The following is an 11,182-nucleotide window of genomic DNA, read 5'->3' as shown; positions in this document are numbered from 1 at the left end:
GGAGGTGAGACAACAACTTCCCCCTTTTGGGCTTATTTTGGTTCCAGAGCAGTCCGTTTTCTTGACACTCAGGTGGAGCCTGAGTGACTCCAGCCCTACACATTGTAGTTACTATTGGTATTGCGTGCCCTGTGAGGTGTGGTAGTACCTGGGAGGCGGGTGACTTTGGGGCGGAGGTGTGTGATTTCATGGGAGCTTCTCTGTTCTGTTTGTTTACAGGCCTGGCTGCAGGCGATGGATATGCAGCTTCCCAGCGGAGTGCCAGGGCTGACGGGCTGGGAGACGGCATGGGTACGTGATGGCTTTTTACTTGGAGAGCTGCCCGCTCCAAGCCCAAATGTGAGCGAGGCGTCCCTTGCAGGTGTGGGAGTACAGACCTTGGTCATTGCGTGTGCCATGTCATGACGTGATCCCCTCAAAGGTTCTGCTCTTCCGTTGTGCCAGTGTCTGTCACAGTGCATGTCACAAACTTCTCATGGGTGTTTGGTTGCAGCTGTGGCTCCAGCTCCTGGTCTGGATCCTGTGCTGGAGCTCACCTGGTATGCCAGGGGCGCATCGTCAGTCCTGGCTGAGTTCACAGACGAAGCGCTCCTGCTAAGTATCTTATTAGTGAGAGCTTTAACTTGATACTTTCTTTCACGTGCCTCAAGGAAGAAAACCTGTTGGCAATACAGAGAAGCCTCCCCACGTGTCATCGCCAGAACTAGAGGAAATCATGAAAGATCTGGATAAAGCAGCACCAGGTGGGTATACGTCCCTCTGAACCAGAGAAGTTGGGAAGCTGAGGGCAGAGGCATGTGTGGAGAAGCCATAGCCTCCACAAGCAGAAAGGGATCGATCAGAGCCTTGCTGCACTGATGCTGGATTTCATGCCTTGCAAGCACTGGTGAGCTGCAGAGATGGTCCGGAGTCTCTGCTGCGGGTTGTGGTTCAGGCTGAGTCCCAGGCACAGCTGCGGCCCTGGTGACACCGTTCCCGGCCAGAGCTGTTGTGGGCAGCTGTTGGTACCCAGCCGGCAGGAACTGGAGATGCTCGTGCCTTGCTGCCAGTTGCCGGAGGGGAGACTGCCCGTGGGTGGCAGAGAGGATGCACAGGCAGCTTGGGGTCACTGAGCCTGGCAGCCTTTGTTGCGTCTGTAGGCATGCCCTGGCCAGGATCGCAGCAGCCCCAGCTTCACAGCCTGGTTCATGCCCGTTGTTCTCCCTGGTGGGTAGAAGACTCTCCGTGACACCTTGGGGGCAGGGAGAGGTGGGGGCTGGACACCCAGCTTCAGGCAGGACACCTGACTTGAAGGCAGCTAAACTGAAGGGCTGTGCATTGAGTCAGTGGTGCTTTACCTCTTTCTAGTTGTGGTTTTGGTACCTTGGTCATGCTTTTCCCACTCGTTTTGCGAGACCGTGGGCTCTTCTATGCCTCAGCTAACACTGGTGAAGGACTTTACTAAATACGCATGCTTCCCAGGCAGGGTTTTGCCCTCTTCTGGAGGGACCTATTTGGGTTGGAGGTGGTGACCTCCCACTGCCACATTTGTCTTTGTCCTATTTTCACCTAATTTTCTGTTGATGTCAGCGGATGGCAAGGTCTTGTCAGCTTGTATTCTCTCGCGACCAAAACTTTCCTCACTTGAAGGCTTCGTTCTGCATTGCTTAGATAATGGTGTTCTTACTGCTCTCCGGTCTTTGTTTCCCGGCGTTCCTAAGGCTGCCTCCCTTCATGAGAAGTCCCTTCATGCATAACTGCTTCAGAGAGTGGGTCAGCTTGACCTGAACTTTGTGCACAGATTTGTTTCACGTGTAGTTACACTCTAAAGCAGAGTGTAGTAATTTGGGAGGTGAGACAACAACTTCCCCCTTTTGGGCTTATTTTGGTTCCAGAGCAGTCCGTTTTCTTGACACTCAGGTGGAGCCTGAGTGACTCCAGCCCTACACATTGTAGTTACTATTGGTATTGCGTGCCCTGTGAGGTGTGGTAGTACCTGGGAGGCGGGTGACTTTGGGGCGGAGGTGTGTGATTTCATGGGAGCTTCTCTGTTCTGTTTGTTTACAGGCCTGGCTGCAGGCGATGGATATGCAGCTTCCCAGCGGAGTGCCAGGGCTGACGGGCTGGGAGACGGCATGGGTACGTGATGGCTTTTTACTTGGAGAGCTGCCCGCTCCAAGCCCAAATGTGAGCGAGGCGTCCCTTGCAGGTGTGGGAGTACAGACCTTGGTCATTGCGTGTGCCATGTCATGACGTGATCCCCTCAAAGGTTCTGCTCTTCCGTTGTGCCAGTGTCTGTCACAGTGCATGTCACAAACTTCTCATGGGTGTTTGGTTGCAGCTGTGGCTCCAGCTCCTGGTCTGGATCCTGTGCTGGAGCTCACCTGGTATGCCAGGGGCGCATCGTCAGTCCTGGCTGAGTTCACAGACGAAGCGCTCCTGCTAAGTATCTTATTAGTGAGAGCTTTAACTTGATACTTTCTTTCACGTGCCTCAAGGAAGAAAACCTGTTGGCAATACAGAGAAGCCTCCCCACGTGTCATCGCCAGAACTAGAGGAAATCATGAAAGGTCTGGATAAAGCAGCACCAGGTGGGTATACGTCCCTCTGAACCAGAGAAGTTGGGAAGCTGAGGGCAGAGGCATGTGTGGAGAAGCCGTAGCCTCCACAAGCAGAAAGGGATCGATCAGAGCCTTGCTGCACTGATGCTGGATTTCATGCCTTGCAAGCACTGGTGAGCTGCAGAGATGGTCCGGAGTCTCTGCTGCGGGTTGTGGTTCAGGCTGAGTCCCAGGCACAGCTGCGGCCCTGGTGACACCGTTTCCGGCCAGAGCTGTTGTGGGCAGCTGTTGGTACCCAGCCGGCAGGAACTGGAGATGCTCGTGCCTTGCTGCCAGTTGCCGGAGGGGAGACTGCCCGTGGGTGGCAGAGAGGATGCACAGGCAGCTTGGGGTCACTGAGCCTGGCAGCCTTTGTTGCGTCTGTAGGCATGCCCTGGCCAGGATCGCAGCAGCCCCAGCTTCACAGCCTGGTTCATGCCCGTTGTTCTCCCTGGTGGGTAGAAGACTCTCCGTGACACCTTGGGGGCAGGGAGAGGTGGGGGCTGGACACCCAGCTTCAGGCAGGACACCTGACTTGAAGGCAGCTAAACTGAAGGGCTGTGCATTGAGTCAGTGGTGCTTTACCTCTTTCTAGTTGTGGTTTTGGTACCTTGGTCATGCTTTTCCTCTCGTTTTGGGAGACCGTGGGCTCTTCTATGCCTCAGCTAACACTGGTGAAGGACTTTACTAAATACGCATGCTTCCCAGGCAGGGTTTTGCCCTCTTCTGGAGGGACCTATTTGGGTTGGAGGTGGTGACCTCCCACTGCCACATTTGTCTTTGTCCTATTTTCACCTAATTTTCTGTTGATGTCAGCGGATGGCAAGGTCTTGTCAGCTTGTATTCTCTCGCGACCAAAACTTTCCTCACTTGAAGGCTTCGTTCTGCATTGCTTAGATAATGGTGTTCTTACTGCTCTCTGGTCTTTGTTGCCCGGCTTTCCTAAGGCTGCCTCCCTTCATGAGAAGTCCCTTCATGCATAACTGCTTCAGAGAGTGGGTCAGCTTGACCTGAACTTTGTGCACAGATTTGTTTCACGTGTAGTTACGCTCTAAAGCAGAGTGTAGTAATTTGGGAGGTGAGACAACAACTTCCCCCTTTTGGGCTTATTTTGGTTCCAGAGCAGTCCGTTTTCTTGACACTCAGGTGGAGCCTGAGTGACTCCAGCCCTACACATTGTAGTTACTATTGGTATTGCGTGCCCTGTGAGGTGTGGTAGTACCTGGGAGGCGGGTGACTTTGGGGCGGAGGTGTGTGATTTCATGGGAGCTTCTCTGTTCTGTTTGTTTACAGGCCTGGCTGCAGGCGATGGATATGCAGCTTCCCAGCGGAGTGCCAGGGCTGACGGGCTGGGAGACGGCATGGGTACGTGATGGCTTTTTACTTGGAGAGCTGCCCGCTCCAAGCCCAAATGTGAGCGAGGCGTCCCTTGCAGGTGTGGGAGTACAGACCTTGGTCATTGCGTGTGCCATGTCATGACGTGATCCCCTCAAAGGTTCTGCTCTTCCGTTGTGCCAGTGTCTGTCACAGTGCATGTCACAAACTTCTCATGGGTGTTTGGTTGCAGCTGTGGCTCCAGCTCCTGGTCTGGATCCTGTGCTGGAGCTCACCTGGTATGCCAGGGGCGCATCGTCAGTCCTGGCTGAGTTCACAGACGAAGCGCTCCTGCTAAGTATCTTATTAGTGAGAGCTTTAACTTGATACTTTCTTTCACGTGCCTCAAGGAAGAAAACCTGCGGGCAATGCAGAGAAGCCTCCCCACGTGTCATCGCCAGAACTAGATGAATTCATAAAAGAGCTGTATAAAGCAGCACCAGGTGGGTATACGTCCCTCTGAACCAGAGAAGTTGGGAAGCTGAGGGCAGAGGCATGTGTGGAGAAGCCGTAGCCTCCACAAGCAGAAGGGATTGATCATTTTTTGGACATTTCTAACCTCCTGTGAGATTGCCGCGAGTGTTCAGGACTCACTAACGTGCAGATTTTTTCCGACAGGAGTAGAAGGCCAGAGCAGCTCAGATGCTGAGGATCATAATAGTTTCCGGAAGTACTGCATTGAAGGTGCTGTGGCAGTTTTGGGCTCTGTCCTATACGGGATGGTGTTGTGTTGTGTCATCGTTGTGTGGAGGAAGAGGAGACGGTGAGTTGTTGGGAGGTTTTTTCCCCAAACTTCCATATTAGCTGGCTGCTTTAAGCCATGTAGCATTTCGTGGTAGGGTCTTCTGGAATGCCGAGTTAGTTACTGGCCAAAGTCCGCTGAGATTTCTGCGGTGAGGTGTTTGACCTGGCCTCTCAATTCTTGGGTTAGCTACGTGTTACCTTGCTAACTTGCTAAGCAAGTGTTTGCTAGAAGCAACCCTGCCTCGACAAGAGCAGACCAGGTGACAGATATGGGCAGAGCAAGGTCAGAAAGTCGAGGGATGAGGCTGCCACAGAAAGGGAGAAATGCAAGAGCGGCATCTCTCTCCCTACCAGTGAGCCTAGGAGAAGAAATCACCCTGCTAGGTGATGCCTTAAATCCCAGGTGTTCACCTCAGCCAAGATGTCCAAGCAACTGGGATTGGTGAGGAAGCTGTCAAGTTTTCTTTGGAGAAAGAGAGTCAATCTGTCCCATGTGCTTTCCAGCACTGCCAGTGTGCGTGTTGTCCGCACGGGCAGGGGTTTTGCCTGCGCAGGGCTCTGGATACGTATTCTGCAGAGAGCATCCTCTCTTCAGAGCACCCCACCAAATAGAGAGCCGAGGCTGTCCCCTTGTCTGGTCAGGGATGGACGGGGGAGCTGAGTGCTGGACTCCACAAGCATGAGAGAGAGAACAGGAGGCTCTCCTAGCCCTGCAGTGCCGTGCCCAGCTTTGCTCCCCTCAGTCTGCTGGAGTCAGGTCTCCTTTCCAGCATGGGCAGAGCAGGCAGGTCAGGATGGTCAGGGCCGAGAGGAGACAAGCCATGGGCAGGCGAGCAGAGCCTCAGCCGCCGGGTGCAGGGAGCCCACTTTTTGAAGAGAGCTCTCTGTGCCCACAGCTCCCATGTGCATCCCACAGTGCACTGGGTACTGCCCCCACCCTAACCCCCATACAGCACCACAGCTGTAGGTCTCAGCAGCCTCCTCTCTCCACAGGCGCCTCGCTGCGAGAAAACAGGCCAACAGCAGCAGCTGACCCTTGCGCTCAGACAGCCGTCCTGCACATCCCAGCATGTACTGAGAGCCAGACCCGACACCAGCGCCCATCATCCATGCCTGGAAAACTGGACCATCTGCCACAGAGTACCAGGGAACTGGCCCCCTACCAGTTCAGGACAGCCACCAGGCTTCAGTGGTCAACCATGTATTGCTGAAGAACAGCACAAAAATAAACACAGAGCAGTAGCACAATTGCCTTGGTCTTAACAACAACAAAAGCAGGAATTTGCAAGTTGTGGGCTGTAGTCTGGGCTGAGGCATGGGGTTTCTGACAGGCCAGTCAGACATGCTCCCCACACCCATTGTATCGAAATTATGGGTGAGAACATGTGAGGAAGTTGTGAAGAGGGTCTATGCTCCCCCATCTGCAAGAGAGCCCTCGCTCACATTTGGGCTTTGAGCGGGCAGCTCTCAAAGTATAAAGCCATCACCTACCCATGCCGTCTCCCAGCCCATCAGCCCTGGCAACCAGCTGGGAGGCTGCGTATCCATCGCCTACAGCCAGGCCTGTAAACAACTTGAAGTGAGAACCACAAACAGAAGTCCTTCCTGGCACCTTCTCTGGTGGAGCTGTGTATGGGTGGTGCCATGGAGCATTTTGGCTCTGCCTGAGTGCAAATGTCAGCGTTTCCCCATCTCACAGTTTGCTCTCTTGCCTGTGATAACAATCGTCTCCGAGTTGCTGTTCTTTGCTGGGAGATCAAATTTGGCGTTGGCTTTCTTCACAAATCCGCCACAAAGGAAAAAAAAAATCATCTCAGAAAAGCCCTTGCAGGCTATATTTGACATCGCCAATGAGCAGGAGAGAGCATCCAGTGGGATTTTGCTGCAGGCAGTGATCATCACGAGCAATTGAGTTAGGAAAGATATCTCACCTTCTGGATGTTGGCACCTCCTTTCCTATGATGTTCTTGTGGAATTGTTTGAAGATGGGGACAGAAACAGAAGAGCTGTTTTCAACCTAAGGCAGAAAGGAAGGGAGAACTGAAGATTACACTGTCCTGGCAAGTGAGGCCCAACCTCAGGAACTCTGATAATCAAACAAGCTTCAACAACCTGGTGAACTTCAGCTGAACTTTCCTGGGGCACCTGTACTCTACTTGTTGTTATAGACCTTCATTTATTCTCTGTGCTGTATGGTCTTGAAGGCAACACACCGTTACCCTACTAACCTCATCAATTGGTATAGCCCAGGTGCCTCAGAAAGCTTGCCACCCCTTACTGAGCTTATTCAATAGGTCGAGTTAATCACTGCTTTAGCTGCAGCCTCTCCGAGTGATTCTTTATAACTTAATCCTGTCAGCGAGGAGAAACGTCCAGCTCTGCCGCTGAAGGCAGCAGCCTCCAGTCACCAGCGTGCTCCCTACAGGAAGCAATCCCGACTGCCTGGATCTCGCCGCTGAGAGGCTGTATTTAAAAATGAAGTGTTTTCCAGCAAGGGAAACAAGGCTGGAGCACTCATACTCTGGCTGGTGACTCTCCCAGGCAGCTGCATGTTCCCAGTCCCTCAGCAGGACAGGTGTAGCCAGAGCCCTGCCGGAGTCAGCAGAAAAACACGCTAGCCCTATTCCTGCAGGACCTACAGACGCCGGGGCGGCTCCAGGGGGCTCTGCGAGTCGGGGTGCCCGGTGCCTGTGCCCGGGGCACCTGCCGGCGCCTCTTTCCCTCCTTAGCTCTCAGCTCACCCCCAGGGCTGCCCCGGCCAGGCCTGACTCCAGCTGCCCCGGGGCCTGGCACAGCGGGGGGCTGGAACCTCCCCACAGAACCCCCGGGCAGCCAGCAGGCAGCAGACACCCCTGTGCCAGCCCAAGGGGCATCCCTCGCCCCACGGCCGGCCACAGGTCCCCTCAGCCGGGCCACAGCCCCAGCACAGGCTGTGCCTGCCCAGCCCAACACGGCTGCCAGGAGGCTGAGAGTGGGCAATGGCAGCTCCCAGCATGCCCTGGGAACAACCTGGCCATGGGGCGGCCCCGGGCCTACAGCTCCCAGCATGCTTTTGGAACAACCGGGCCATGGGGCGGCCCTTGGCCTAAAGCTCCCAGCATGCCCTGGGAACAACCTGGCCATGGGGTGGCCCTTGGCCTACAGCTCCCAGCATACTCTGGGAACAACCTGGCCATGGGGCAGCCCCGGGCCTACAGCTCCCAGCATGCCCCGGGAACAACCTGGCCATGGGGTAGCCCCGGGCCTACAGCTCCCAGCATGCCCCGGGAACAATCTGGCCATGGGGCGGCCCCGGGCCTACAGCTCCCAGCATGCCCTGGGGCACGCCTTTTCCCAGCAGACCATGGGACATCCCTGCCCAGCAGTCAGGCCCTGGGGGGACACCAGCCCCCAGCCCCAGCCCTGTAGGCCCCATGGCCCCTTCCCGGGACTGCCCAAGCACAGGCCCCGGCCCCGGAGCCCCGGTGGGGCAGAGACGAGGGGAAGGGAGGCACTGAGCGGCAAGGAGAGGTGGGTCAAGGCGGAGGGGTGGCCGGAGAGGGACAGGAGGCGGCCAGAAGGGCAGGGAGAGCGGGAGGGGCTGGGCAGGTACGGAGCAAGGACAGGGACTGGTGAGGAGCGGGCAGAGGGATGGAGCGGGACAGAGGGGCAGGGGGTGCCGCAAGGAATGCAGGATCAGCAGCAGGAGAGAGGGCTAGGGAGAGGAGCGGAGGGGCGGGAAGGGGGACGGAGGCAAAGACCAGCACAGGCAGGGCGAGGGGACAGGATCCGTGAGCGGCTTGTGACTTTGGCAGTGGGCGGCAAAGCTGCTTCTGTGGGTCTTTCCTTTCCCGCTCTGCCCTTATCCCCTCCCCACCCTTCCCCTCGGTGAGGCTGTGTCTGTGGTGTGCCTGCTCTGGTGAAAGGAGCTCCTGCACCAGCCTGAGGGCAAAAGAAGAGGGGCAAGGAGCGAGCTGTCGCAGTCCTTAGTTTGCAGGTTTAATGTATCGTCCCTCTTCAGAAAACACAGCGTGTCTGTGTGTCAGTGGTGCCGGCAGATTTTTATTCTTTATAGCAATTTCTTTAAGTACCAGGCTTCATGCAGAAGGTTCACACGGTGCTGTGCTTGTAGTAAACGGAATTGCTTTTATGCATGCTGCATTCTGGAGGTGGCAAGTGCCAGGTTAGAGATGAAGGTGGAAACGAAAGCAAGTGACGCACACGCAGTGGTGATCCTGCCACAAGCGTGCTGTGTACTGACCTGGGAGAACGCTGCAGGGACTCTCAGAAGTCAAGGTTTTCAGTGCTGTTTCTGTGTTTGATACCCAAGGGATGGTTTCCCTCTGCATGCGTTTCTGGGCAGGCATGTGCATGGAACATAGGTGTGTCTCTGTGCCATAAGAGGGACGGCTGGCAGCTTTTCATTTCATTCCAACTCAAAAGTAAAGAAAGACTGTACCTGCAAAAGAATTCAAACAGCCGTCTTTGTTTCCCAGAGCGAGCATACGAGCATGGGGGAGCGGTTTACAGGTTCAGAACTTCAGCCAGCTCTGGATGGTAAACCCTCAGGAGAGGAAAGAGAAGCCCCACTTTTTTAACTACAGCTCTGCTTCCCTTAATGTGTCTTCTTGTTAGATTGTGTCGGTAGTCAGATTAAAAGCACATGATTAAACTGTGCTTCTTTATGAAGATATTTGAGCGCAATTTACTGTCTTCAGTCCTCTTACGAGTGGGGCACTCTGTTGCCCTGTGGGCAGTACAGTCATTACATGACTGGTAATTTTCCTTTTCTTGCCTAGTGTACAGATGCATTTATGAAGGCGAGTGTTGGGTCTTATTGGCGCCGCACAAGAAACCAACGTGTGAAACCCAGACATTCACTGTTAGAAACAGGAAGAAGCTGTGGGCCCTTGCTTCAGATTCTGCAAAAGATGTACCAAGGCTGAGGAAGGTGGCAAAAAGGGAAGAAATGCCGTAGCATAACTTTGGGATGGCAGGTGAGGTTTCCATCAGTGTTCCTCAAATGTAGCAGCCTCATTTGGTTTGCGGATGTGGTGTTGAACTCAAACTGCGAGACTAGTTTCCTTTATTGCGGGTGGTACTGTAGCGCACGTACCTTTCATGTCCCAAGTGAAGTTGCCAAGGCTCTAGTTAAACTTCCGCAGAACCACCACAAATTTTCCGTAGTGCGTGATTTCCTTCAACAGTCAGGTCCAGGTCTGTGGCATACAATAACCCCTACCCCATTTGGGATCTGGATGTGGTTGATTTTTAATTCAGACTTACCTGCTGTTAGAGATGTTCGGGTTTTGGTCCAAATAGGGAAATGCTGATTGTGTGCATTCTTTTGCTTTTTTCATAGTGTTGTTCCATGTTTAGTCATTTGTTCCTTACAAAAATAATGTATGGGTGTCTATGGAGCTGGAGGTGTTTACGTTCTTGTGGCTGAATGTAGCAGTGGAGCTATCTTGCTGTATTTAAATCAAGAGCAGCATAATGTAACTTCACTTAAAATCTGGTCTTGGTAGGCAGATCCTACCCTGATAAGCATTTAAAACAACAACAAAAAAAAATCAAATCTGTGACAAGGTATAGGTGGAGCACCTGAACTGGTGCAAGGCAGCAATTCTCTCGCTGATATCCACACATTGCAGAACTGTTGCCATCACGACCTTGAAATAGTGAGCCATTAATGTTAACTACTAGCAGCGACCTTGAAATAGTGAGCCATTAACGTTAACTACTAGCAGCTTGTGAACCTAACAGTCAAGGTAGAAAATAATTTCCCACTGCCACCTTTTTTTTAATTTTCTTTTATGTTTTAAAGTTTCTGATTTGATACTTTCTGATGTATTTGAAACCTGTGTCATATCCTGTGTAGTTTGTGACAAGTGTGTGGCAGATGGGACTTTTCTGCTTGGAGAGGTGGTGAGATGGAGAGTGGAGAATGGTTTTATGGCACAAGCGTAGAAGTATAAAAAGGGATTAAGAGGCTTGTGTACCTTGCTGCCAGTTCAGTGGCATGAGAATTCCTGTAATGACAAATTCCTTCTGGCTTTGAAGGAATGAACGTGCCAGCCTGCTGAGTTTCCAACCAGAGCAACACTAGCAACGGATGTCGTTCCCAAATGGTGAGGTGATTGTAAGCTTCATCAGTAGTAGAAGCTGTGGAGAAAGTCACGAATCACCTGCCGTTCTGCAAGTCAAGTGCTTGGCTCTTTTGTCACTAGTGTTGATTTAAGGGTGCATTGCTTATAAATAGCACTTGACCTTTGTAATTCTTCATACTGCTAAGTTCTGGGTGCCATCAGAGAACCACTGTGCTGTGAAGGCCCTGTAAACATACGGCGATATTTGTGTTTATGCATTTTGCCTTCCCTTAGATGATGTTATTTTGTCATTTGAAACCTTAGCGGCAGGATTTGGGGCTTTATCCTGATCAGGCATCTAAGGGCCAGCTCTCGGCTGCAGCTGCAGCATAAGTATTCAGGTGGTTTGAGCACCAA

General features: G+C 53.1%; 2 long non-coding RNA genes across 2 annotated transcripts; both read left to right on the top strand.

The window, feature by feature from the left end:
- The first annotated feature begins 690 nt into the window (after positions 1–690).
- On the top strand, positions 691–6,505 carry LOC308066895. The gene is made up of 3 exons (XR_013929357.1): positions 691–743; positions 4,572–4,716; positions 5,691–6,505. It is a non-coding gene; the product is annotated as an uncharacterized lncRNA (long non-coding RNA).
- A 1,579-nt stretch (positions 6,506–8,084) lies between these two features.
- On the top strand, positions 8,085–10,236 carry LOC308066896. Its single transcript, XR_013929358.1, has 2 exons — positions 8,085–8,207; positions 9,476–10,236. It is a non-coding gene; the product is annotated as an uncharacterized lncRNA (long non-coding RNA).
- Positions 10,237–11,182: the final 946 nt, after the last annotated feature.

The sequence above is a fragment of the Falco punctatus genome (assembly GCF_963210335.1).
Source record: "Falco punctatus genome assembly, chromosome: 7".
NCBI lineage: Eukaryota > Metazoa > Chordata > Aves > Falconiformes > Falconidae > Falco > Falco punctatus.
Note: the sequence above shows the minus strand (reverse complement) of the source record. Positions and strands in the feature narration are given on the sequence as shown.